Genomic DNA, 12,093 nt, shown 5'->3' with positions numbered 1-12,093 from the left:
GGAGCCGGTGGAGCCAGGCCGTTCGCCCAGGGCGGTGTTAACTTGGGCTTTCCAATTCGATTTGTGCCACTATGCAGGATACTGTGAAGAGAAGAAAATGGAGACAACTCTTGGCCTCTCATTTTCTCTCCTTTCTGGTTCAGACACTCTGGAACTGTAAGTTATGGTTCTCATGTGCTGTTGAACCTACACTTCCTTGCTCGGTCTTTCTTGTTCTGGTGAGAGGCTTTGCAGTCTGTGACCGTAGGCGGTGCTATGAGATGGTCAGGCAACATGAAAATTAGTGAACGTGCTCATTTTCATTTCGTGGATTCTTCTTAGTAAAATAATTATTTAAATAGTTAAATAATTTAAATAGTTAAATAATTTAAATAATTATTTAGGCTAAAATTAATGTGCTGCTACTATGACAAGGAAGTGCCTATGAATCCAGCATTGGAAATACAATTGTGAAATTTAAAAATAACAAATCCTATATGGATTCCCCACATGTTATTTATAAAAATTTGAGCTTCCAACTGCAAAATGTGCTGGCAATTCACTGAGTTCTCAAACGGGTACCTTTTTGAGAACCTCCCCAAAACTGTTGCTGAATAATGGATTGTTTGTCCAAGTGACAGAAGTTCAGAAAACCATGAAACAAACCTTAAAAGCGATCAACGTTCTTCATGCTATGCTGTATCATCCTTAAATCATTCTCCTATCTTGTCCATGGAAGATATATATATTTTTAAAGTGGATTGATTTTTCTACCTCTGGATTTTCGTGTCTTGATGCATTTGAAGGTAACAGCTCCTTTAGGAAAATCCCTGATTGTGTGTTTGCAGGAAACATCCCATTTAAGACCAGGTTGCACTGGAAAAGGCTATTTTAACGTTGTGTCTTTGGAGGATAGGAAACACTTTGTCATGATGATGTTGTGCCCTGGTTCCTGGACTTGCCCTCTAAAGCAGTTCTGGTTCTAGGGTCCTGCCTGGCACACACCTTGGCTCCAGGCCCCTTGGATCCAGCACTCAGACTAGTTTTATTCATGCTGTCATTATAATGAAATGTTTTCTCTCTTCTGAAAACACTTGTCTTGTAGAAGCAGATGGAGGGAAAAGGGGTACACCCCCCAATCCCCACAGAATCCCAGTGCTCTAAAGTCATTGCCCTCCTACACATCAGGACTTTTGTTCCTCAATGCAGAGTATCTTCCTGTGATGCTAAAACACAAGCTGTGAAAGACACCTAATGAGCATGAGAGGTCTGTTTTTGCATCAGCAAAGTGGTTTTGATAAAAATAATTCACACTAAGTACAGATGCTATAGTGGCTATATTTTATAATATACACAAGAAGCACAGTGCCTAGTACATAATGGGTATAGAATAAATGTTAGTCACTCTTCCTCTTTTAGTAGTCAGGGCAAGGTTTTCCAAAGGCTGTGCTTTGGAGAATTGGTTGTGTAAGATGCTCTGGAAAGTCAGAGTTACACCTGGCTTCCACAGCAGAGGTCTGAAGAGAGCCCCATACTGTTGGACCAAGTTTGTACAGCTCTCCACTTCTCCTCCTCATCATCAGGAGTCTATAGAAAAGTGCAGACACCTACTCTTCTTAACCCAACACTCAGCTTCCACAACACTCAAAACTATTTTTTGGCTCTTTTGTAATTTTAATCGAGGTATTACTATTCATTTTTAAAAATTATCTCTTATAAGCACCACATTTTAATATCTAAGTCAATATTGGCGGAAAGAAACACCACCAAAAACTTCCCTTTGGAACAAAACAATGATGTTCATTCCTCCAAAAATCCACATTGAAAGTCTATCATAACCAAAACAAAAAAAAGCCCACGGAGAAATAAAAAGTAACAAAAATCACATTCTAGGGTGTTAGGACATTTGGCAGTCTTTACTGTGCTGTCGAACCATCCTTCAGCTGGCTTTCAAAAAAATAACACCCTAAGCTCATCAAAATATACATTTGCCATTTGCTTTTTAAAATTAAAAATAATAATTAAAAAGAAAACTTCAAGGAATTCACAATCAATTGCCTGACTTGTTTCAATGTCATGTACAGCATATGGAAGTGAAAAAGGCCATTTGCAGCACTTGTGATTAAGGGATATTCATCTTCAAGGTTTAGCTTTCTTCCAGACAGTGTGAAATACCCACAATTCGAAGTTTGAAGGGACATAGACGATCTCCTTTGAGAATTCCACAAGGCAATGCAGGCACCCAAGCTGTTCTTCGAAGGGTAGCAGGGCTTCTGTCAGATTGACACGGTTCCCACGTGTAAAATATTTCCCATCCTATTTCAATACATTCATTGAGGGGTCAAAAATCAGTCCGAGAAACTCCCACGTGGAATCTTGTTCCGGAGATGTGGATATTGGAACAGCTGTCAAATCATTAGTCACATAATCCAATTCTCTCCCTTCTCTGGTGTGCCTCTTCAGTATTGGAATACAGTCTTCTATCAGAGCCTGATAGCAGTCTCCTTTCAGATTGTCTACAACATCACCACATGTGTTTTGCATATATTTCTTACATCCATCAATCACCATTTGGTCAATCTCTATCATAGTGACCATCTTTGATTTTAGTTTGACTGTTTCATATAATATGCCCCCATCTCAGCCTCTGAGAGTCAGTACCTCTTTGCCAGTGCAATCTGCTTTGCTGCTGCCCATGATGGCCCAAGTATATGCAAATCACTCTGCCAAATCAACATCTCTACTAAGGATGAGAATATTTCCAAATTGCTTCTAGTGTAGAATTTTAAAGTTCCAGTAAGGTGAATCTTCATTATACACCACTTCATCTATGTCATATTCGACCAGGTGCCCATTGGTGGTGGACCAATGTCTGTTGATGGCCCCTCTTCAGACTATGGTGGTAATGGCTTCACCAGCCCAGTACTGTCTTGACTCAATTCTTTCATTCTTTTTTCTACTTTGTTCGAAAGGCTGTTGATCTCTTCTTTGCCCTGCAGGTCATCATTGTAACTCTGAAGGTCCAGCAACATCAATCCATGTAGGTAAATTCTCAAATTGGCAAAGATGCCGTTTTTGTGTTTCCATTTGTAGATTGCTAAATAGCCACGGTCCTGCCAGGTGTGCACTGACTCCGCCATCCCGTGCTCCTGGAAAATGGACTGGAGGCCTGTTAGAATGGTCTTGCCATCAGCTTTGGCACTGAGCATGAATTTGATCTTGCTGTGCCATGCTGCTGTCACAGTGAGGTGAGGCCCTCCTGTGCCATGCTTCAGGGAGGTGGCTGTGGGAGCCAGGGGGTGGGGGCATGCCCGTGTCAGGCTGTGGCCCACAGGAGTCAAAACAGTATGTTTTGAGCCTACCAATGTTCATCTTGTTAAGCCCTTAATGCCTACTTGTATCAGTACCACAAGAAGCCCCAAAATCTCAAGTGCTTTTCTCATCTCTTACGTTCTAATGCTCATAAGGCTCAGCACACCTAGTATTCTGTCTCTTTCTCCCTATCCAACTCCTGAAACTCTCTGACTATGCCTCCTAGACTTCGAAGTCCACTGTTAGCAAAATGCCCAATATCCTCAACCTCATCTCCAAGTGTTCTCTTCACCTTTTTGTTCTCATGGAAGTGTGGCTTGCCTTCCTAAGAGGCTGCTCTCCCACAACCCTCTCAAGTAACGGCTGACTTTTTCCCTCCAATGCTTGTATCACTTGTGTCTGGAGATAGGAAAGTGGTGTCCTTGTTCTGCATTGCTACTTCTGGAACATTCTTCACCACTCCTCCCTGAAACCTACTGCTATAAATCTCCTTTCATCAGGTTATTTCACCCACTACTCTTAGATGTGGCTAGCAGACTCAGACCTCCAGGTAACTCCACAACTTTCCTGATTGACTCCCAAGTCAATGTCACTTCCTGAACACTAATCCTGTTTTAATCCTTGGCAATTTAATATACACACAGATATTCATTCCAACCAGTACAACCCGTAGACCTGGGTAAACAAGGACTTGGTCTCCATGCTCCATGCCTTAAACAACTCTAAAGTTTAAGAGTTAGAGACCACCTCTCTGGTGGCCAGGTTCTTTTGGTGGGGTCACTTAAGCCTACACCCAGATCCACGTGGACCCTATCCCCGTTTCTCCCCTTCAGTGTGCTCTTCACCTTTCTTCTGACCCCAAAACTCATTGTAGTCTTGACCAAATGCCCCAAGGAGCTGCAGAGCTCCCACTTATGAAGTCAGCCGTGGATGTGTAGACAGGTCCTGGTTCTAGGAAGGCAGTTTGGCAAGTGGATTGCTCTGGTGGCTGGTGCTCCCATTTCCTTTCCAAAATTGTGGAAGATCGGCAACCAGAACCAGAAGGGTGCTGCCACATTGAGTTTGGGTAACTCGCATTGTTTCCATAGACACCCCGTCTCCTACCCTCCTACTCTCCCTCTTATTTTATGTTTTTAAAAATTAGTTTGTTTGAATCAAGATCCAAACAAGGTCTACCATACATTGCAATTGGTTGATATGTCTCTTAAATCTCTTTTATCTATTGGTTCATCCTTCCTTTCTTTTCCCTTCATAATTTACTATAGATGAAGAAACCTTATGTCCTGTAGAGCTCTCCACAGTCTGAATTTTACTGATTTTGTTCCCGTTATGCTATTTAATAGGCTCTGCTGCTCCCTGTATTTCCTGCAATCCAGAAAATAGATCTAGAGGCTTATCAGAGGCAGGGTCTTTTTAAAATGAAACTACTACATATATGTCATTTAATTAGGAGGCATATACTAATTGTCTTTTTTGTGATGTTAGCAGTTATTGATGATTATTGCTATTTATCTACTATTTCATTTGGGTTTTGCTAAATGATAAAATTCTAATGAATATTTCTTGAACAGCCATCCTCCTATACTTTTATGAGATGGTTGAGAGCAATATGGTGGGGTAGGTTTTCCTTGTCTTTTTAATGTGAGGGGGATACAAGACAAAACCTAGGACTTGCACAAGTTATTGAATCTAATAATGAGGCACAACCCACCCTCCATTACAAGCAATCTGAAGGTTTACACTATCAGTATAAGGGAAACCAGAGACCAATTCTCCCTACCACTACCAATATAGGGGACTACCGAAAATGTTGCCTTGATGCTTAGTATAGCAAGGGAATGTGGCTATTGAGTAGAGGTAGAATATGCTTACCTGAGAAATTTCAACTGAATGCAAGTCATAGAGATCTCTAGCCCCAAATTCTCGATAAACTATGAATTCAGTTTAATATTGGGTTGGCAATTTCCCAGTCCCTGATAGAAAGAAATGCAAATCCTATGCGGAGGAGCCCTCCTTCATCCTGGAGTTCAAAAAAAAAAAAATCACACAAATAAATGAAAGTTAGAAAATAATGAAGTACACAAAATAACAATACACAAGGAAGCATGATACCATGAAGGAGCACCAACACAAATAACAGAAGAAACTTCAATCTTTTCCTGATGAAAGACTTCAGATGTTAGAACTATTGCTCATAATTTTTACTTTACTTAAAGAAAAATATATGCAGGCAATAGGAAACTGTAAGGAATAACCAATCATATTTAAAAAGGCGCCAGATCAATCTTCTACCCAACTCTGCTGGTTGCCCTACCAGCATTCAGTACAACTTCCACACATATATGCATACTTTATGCTTGCCTTAAAGAATCCTGATTTTATTTAGGGATTTACCTTTTAAAAAAATGACACACATATATTTAACAATACAGTTTTCTACAGAATGCTAAGAGCACTTTTCATATTTTACAGAAGGGCTTGAAACAATATGGACCTTCTATTAATACTCATACCATAGCACAACCAAATATAACTCCTACATAGATGCATTACAATGTGCTTAAAGGCTCGATGGAAATAAGGCGAAAAAGACTATATAAGGTATTTTACATAACTAATTGAAAAATAAATGCAAAAAAATAGTATATAAAATTTAATATGTTCTCATGTGCCCCGAGGAAAGTGGTGCCTGATTTGGAGGAGTGATTGCTATGTGCAAATAATCTATTTGGAACTGCTCCCACTATAGGGCATTCATCATCCACCCCTTTTCTATCAGACATGACAATGCCAATTTCCTTTACTTGATAGCAATGTCTTTTAAGATCCACAAAACAACTGCAAAATTTAAGTTTGTGCCCTTCTTTCTAGCTTCTGGGTAGACTTCTTTTATTAATCTAGTCAGTTAATTCAAGGTTGCATCCATCTAAGTGTAGATCTGCCGCTCGCTAGACCCCAGGACAGCTTGGGCATGTCTTTTCTTGGTCGGTGGGTGTCTCCGGCTCTTTCTTAATTTCTTCCAGTGCAATTCATGACTCCACTGCCATCTTCTTCTGACAAGCTCTCGAGATTCTTGCCCAGACCTCTGGCCCCCTCAGCAAACTGAGATCTACCACTTTTCACATGACCATGTGCTTTTGGGAATGGGCACATTACATTGTAATTGGTCCAAATCAGTCATGTTAATTCCTCTCTCCCTTCCAGTTATTGGTTTGGGCATGGACTTGTTACACAATTCTGCTCAATGACATTTGCAGGGAGGATTTCTAGACAGCTTTTGGGAAAGCTTTCCTTACTCCTGAAAATATAAATGAAGCAAAGAAGTCCCATTTGTGGCTTTAGACATTATTTGCTTGAATGTGACATATAGAACTTTGCAAATATCCTGGAATCATGGAGGAGAGGTAGTCTGATGACATAACACATGAAGGATGTGAGAGTTAAGTGAATTTCAGAGAAGTGGAGCCAGAGCCCTGGTGTGCCATGTCTGGAACAGCCCTACTTCTGTTGTGTAGTAATAAATTTCCTCTTTTTTTTTTAGAGCCTCTTTAAGTTAGAGGCCTTTGCTCATAGCTGAAAGCATCCTTATACTCTCCCCAGCCCTAAAAGAGTACCTGGCACACAGTAGATACTCCACAAATGTCTACTGATTTGAGTTGAACTGTGTTTCAAGTTTATTTCTGTTGGGAAAACAAGAAGGATGTCTCCATCTGTTGTATTCCAAGTTTCTAGCACAGTTACTACATTATGGAAGGTGTTTGACAAATATTTGCCTAAAGTCAGAACGGCTTCAGGATCTTAGCAAGCAAAAGGAAAAATTTAGGAGTCCAGATGGAAAGCTGGAAATGAAAAAAATATTAACTCAATGAAAACTTAAGTTCTGGGAGCATTTTTCTGCTCAAACTGCCACGGAAGAAGCTGCCCCAGGCAGGGTCAGAGAAAGAAACTTGGAAGAGGTCTCTAGCCTCCTCTGGTGGCTCAAAGGGGAAGGCAGTGTGTCACTTAGAAGTGCGTGGCAGGGTAGAGATGGGGAAGGAAGATGAAAATGCCCACAAGAGGTATTTTTTGCTGAAAGAGGCAGATTTTGATATCTGGAAAACATTCTTGTTAAGAAGGAGAGATGAATTAAAGGAAACTCTAGGCCATTCAGGACTGTACGACGGGTTTGCTTCATGGGCCCATAACTGCATCTCTCTATGTTGTTTGTTCCTATATTATCTGCACATCTAGGATAAGGTAGTTTTTGTCACTCAGAAAATGTCTGACCTCAGTAAATGTGGCAACTGGTAAGATGCAAGGAAGCGGGGTGTTCTTGATGTTTCAGTCCCAGGAAGAGGAGCTACCATTACCTGAATGGTGACTGAGAAGACTGGAACCACATCATACAGCATTGTGGGGTCACAGTGATTAGTTTGGAGACTCCAAAAAGAAGTAGAGCTTCCCAGAAGAAGCACAATTCACCTCCTTTAAATCACTCCATGATTACACAGTGATTTAACATGCAAACTCCTTTGCCTGTTCGCGTGTCTCAAGTCAATGCCTACCAGAGAGCCAAAGCCTTCACTGCAGAGGAAGCTCTGAACGACTACAGGCCAGGATGGTTTGACTCATCTCTGCCCTCGGCCACCCCAGTGCTTGCACAGTAGGTCTGTGAACCCTCAACCAATGAGGGATGAGAATACATGGATATTCTGGGTTAATTGGCATACCCCATAGACTCATCAAGTTTCTCTACTTCTTTTTTTTAAATTAATTTATTTTTTATTTCAATAGGTTTTTAGGGGAGCAGGTGGTGTTTGGTTACATGAATAAGTTATTTAGTGGTGATTTCTGAGATTTTGGTGCACTCATCACCCAAGCAGTGTACACTGTACCCAATGTGTAGTCTTTTATCTCTCACTGCCCTTCCACCCTTTCCCCCGAGTCCCTAAAGTCCATTGTATCATTCTTATGCCTTTGCGTATCCATAGCTTACCTTCCACTTATGAGTAACAAGATATGATGTTTGGTTTTCCATTCCTGAGTTACTTCACTTAGAATAATAGTCTCCATTTACGTCTAGGTTGCTGCGAATGACATTACTTCATTCCTTTTTATGACTGGGTAGTATTCCATGATGTATATATATATATGTATACCACATTTTCTTTATCCACTCATTGATTGATGGGCATTTGGGCTGGATCCATATCTTTCCAATTGCAAATTGTGACACTCTAAACATGCGTACAGCCAATCAATCTTCGACAAAGCAAACTAATACGTAAAGTTGGGAAAGGACATGCTTTTCAAAAACTGGTGCTGGGATAATTGGCAAGCCATATGTAGAAGAATAAAGCTGGATCTTCATCTCTCACCTTATATACAAATCAACTCAAGATGGATCAAAGACTTAAATCTAAGACCTGAAACCAGACAAATTCTAGAAGATAACATTGGAAAAATTGTCATTCTAGACATTGGCTTAAACAAAGATTTCATGACCAAGAAACCGAGAGCAAATGCAACAAAAACAAAGATAAATAGAGGGGACTTAAACTAAAAAGCTTCTGTACAGTAAAGAAATAATCAGCAGAGTTGACAGCCCACAGAGTGGGAAACAATCTTCACAATTTATACACCTGACAAAGGACTAATATCTAGAATCTATAAAGAACTGAAACAAATCAGCAAGAAAAAAAATTCCATCAGAAAGTGGGCTGAGGACATGAGTAGACAGTTTTCCAAAGAAAGCATCCAAATAACCAACGAGCATATGGAAAAATGCTCAACATCACTAATTATCAGGGAAATGCAAATCAAAACCACAATGCGATACCACCTGACTTCTGCAAGAATGGCCATAATCAAAATCAAAATAATAGACATTGGTCTGGATGTGGTGAAAAGGGAACACTTTTACACTGTTGGTGGGAATGTAATCTAGTACAACCACTATGGAAAACAGTGTGGAGATTCCTTAAAGAACTAAAAGTAGAACTACTATTTGATCCAGCAACCCACTCCTGGGCATCTACCCAGAGAAAAAGAAGTTTATCTACTCCTGTGTAAAATTAATCAAGCTATACCCACCACCTGAGATACCAAATACCACTTTCTCTACTGTACCTCTGCAGCCATTACAGGGAAAAGCATCCTGCCCAGCTCCACACTTGTTAACTCCTAGGTTCAACTGCATATATGGCCCTCATTACTTACCAGTTTCATTATAAATAATTCCATTTCATTTCCTGTAGTACAACAGCTTTTTGAGGGCAAAGACATCACATTTTGTACAACATTAAATCCCACGAACTCTCCAACACAGTGGAGGTGCTAAACCTTTCATATGAAAGGTGCTAAACACATTTTGAATAATTGTTCACACATTTAATTAATCTTTCACTTTTTTTTCTGGAACTTTGTTTTCCAAAATAAGGATTATCAAGAGTTTTTCTATATGAGGAACTCATGGTTTTAAATTCTGCAGTGCCTTCTTTGGAGGGGTAATGGCATAACAATATCTGGAGAAACTTACATATCTATAGTTTTTTATTTAGTTAAAAAAATGTGCCCCTTTTGTGACAAGAGTAATCTCTTTGAATTTTTTCTCTCTCCTTTTCGTTCAGTGACTTCTCCTGCTGCTCTAAGCTCTGTAGCAAGTGTTATGGATCCTCTGTATCCAGATGATTTATAGCTCAACTCTGAATATTCCCATGGGTCTTCCCCATTTTTACTGGCTAGAATTTCTTTTTAACATTCTACTATAGGTCTGTTAATGCATTGAGTTCTATTAAATTATTTTCCTGCTCAAGGGAATATTATCATCTTCATGTTCAGAATTTGTCTTGTATAATCTTCGTGCTCCAAATTAGTGTTCTAACACTCAGCTTTTCTATTTTAATAATAGACATGCTGAACATGATCTAGCTATTAAAAATGCATGTAGTAAGCTCTCAGGAAGTTAGGTTCACTTCTATTTTTAGCATGATCTAAAGGTATTGGTGCTGACCAACTTTTGGGTCACAAATGGCTTTTTATTTTGAGAAGCAGCAACACAATGAGTGTTAATGATGGAAACATTCGGTATTAATAGTCTGTCTAATTGGTTTTCCCTTTCTCTACACTTAGACTACAGCTCTTCCCTGATGATAAAGATATTTTTAAAACTATCTCTTCACTCAACTCCCAGTCCCAAGTTTGGTTTCTGGATACTCTATTAGCCATTTCCTGCATGACAGTGCATCCTACACCAACATTAAATCTCCCATGATGCAATTTGTGCCCACTTTTATATGCATCGGCAGCTCAGAACTGCAGGTTCTTTTATAACTCCTGCTCGGTGCCTCTTCTCCACATACTTTCCAGAGATTCTCTGCAAATCACACTTTTATGACTGACATAAAGTCAAATCAAGCTTATCCTAGGTTATTGTCAATTCCAAGGGAAGGAGAAGGAAGCCCCATTTTGGCATTAGGTCTAAGCTATAGTTTACTAAAAGCTCTGTGTTTGAGGACTGTGGGGCACTCGCCTGCTCTCTCAAGAAAATGAGGCAAGAAGCATCTACCCTTTTTCCATCCACTTGTCATTCATCCCATGGGAGGTGGAGTCACATTACTAATGGATACCCTAAAAGTATGGTGGGTTCCATCTTGTCCCTCTGCCTCGCTGCCTCAGATATCACCTTAAGGCTGTGCAACTCCTGCATCCAGAAGAGGTAGCTCATCTCTGAAGACTTCCTGAAAATGTAGGCATTGGGAGTCCTTGGAAGAACAGAAGTTGGTCTAGGATTTCTATCAAAGAGATCTCAAAACACATTTCTCCAAATTGTCCCAGAGGGAATGCAGAAGTAGCACGGTGGATAGAAGATATTCCAGATCATCACTTCTCAGTATGCTCAGTAAAGAGATTTCCTTGATAGGTAAGACCAGAAGATCACAGAGCACAGTGTTCATAAACTACCAGAAGATGGCTAGAACTTGACATGCAGGCTTGACATTTTGGTACCATATCATTTTTATAGTCACCTTCTACATACCACCCTTCCCAAAGAAGACAAAGTCCAGACAGAGATCAAAGATAAGTGGGAATGAGCAGTGCTCTTAGAGATGATTGTGCTGAGACCTCAGAGTCCCAGAGAAGGCAGAGCTATGTATTCTTACTTACAAAGCACATCTAGATTAACCTCAGGGGAGAAGAAGAGACTGAAGTGCCACCACAAATTGCTATCTACTTCCTTACAGAGTGCCTTGACCTCGGGGACAGTAGAAACCTGCCTGATAGAACAAGGCCTGGGTACGAGACTAAAGACAGTTGTCTCTGTGGTGTGAGAGTTCCTCTTACCTGGAAGCACATGCACATAAACAGGACACTTGATGAGGCTCTTTAGAGTAAAAGGAGCAAATGGAAAGAACTCTGCTTGGATCACAGGTAGGTGGGCAGTGGAAATCTGATGAGGGTTCAGACTGGTGAAATACCCCAGGAACTCAGTCTCCTCTCCAGGATGAGAGAAGCCTAGCATCCTGGGTGTGAGTTGGGGCCCTGGAGACCTGGGCTGGTCTCAGGTGTGGGGCAGGACTGGACTCCAAGCTGCAGACTGTGGAAGATTACCTGAGAGACAGTTTCCAGGAATAAGTGATAAGCCAGCAGACAGTACAACTGAGGTGTCAAAACAAAGGGGCTGCACAGACCCGGAATCTAATTATGTGTCCTGTTTTCACTGTAGGATCTGCAAACATCAGAAAATGAACCTGAGACTAACTTAGGCCACAAAAGGGTGTGTGTGTGTGTGTGTGAGAGAGAGAGACAGAGAGAGAGAGAGAG

At 40.6% G+C, this 12,093-nt stretch overlaps 1 pseudogene; it reads right to left on the bottom strand.

Annotated features, from left to right (window-relative positions):
* Positions 1-2,118: 2,118 nt before the first annotated feature.
* The window catches only part of LOC112627023, a 29,112-nt pseudogene continuing 19,137 nt past the window's right edge, over positions 2,119-12,093 (bottom strand).

This window comes from Theropithecus gelada, chromosome 6 (genome assembly GCF_003255815.1).
Source record: "Theropithecus gelada isolate Dixy chromosome 6, Tgel_1.0, whole genome shotgun sequence".
Taxonomy (NCBI): Eukaryota; Metazoa; Chordata; class Mammalia; order Primates; family Cercopithecidae; genus Theropithecus; species Theropithecus gelada.
Note: the sequence above shows the minus strand (reverse complement) of the source record. Positions and strands in the feature narration are given on the sequence as shown.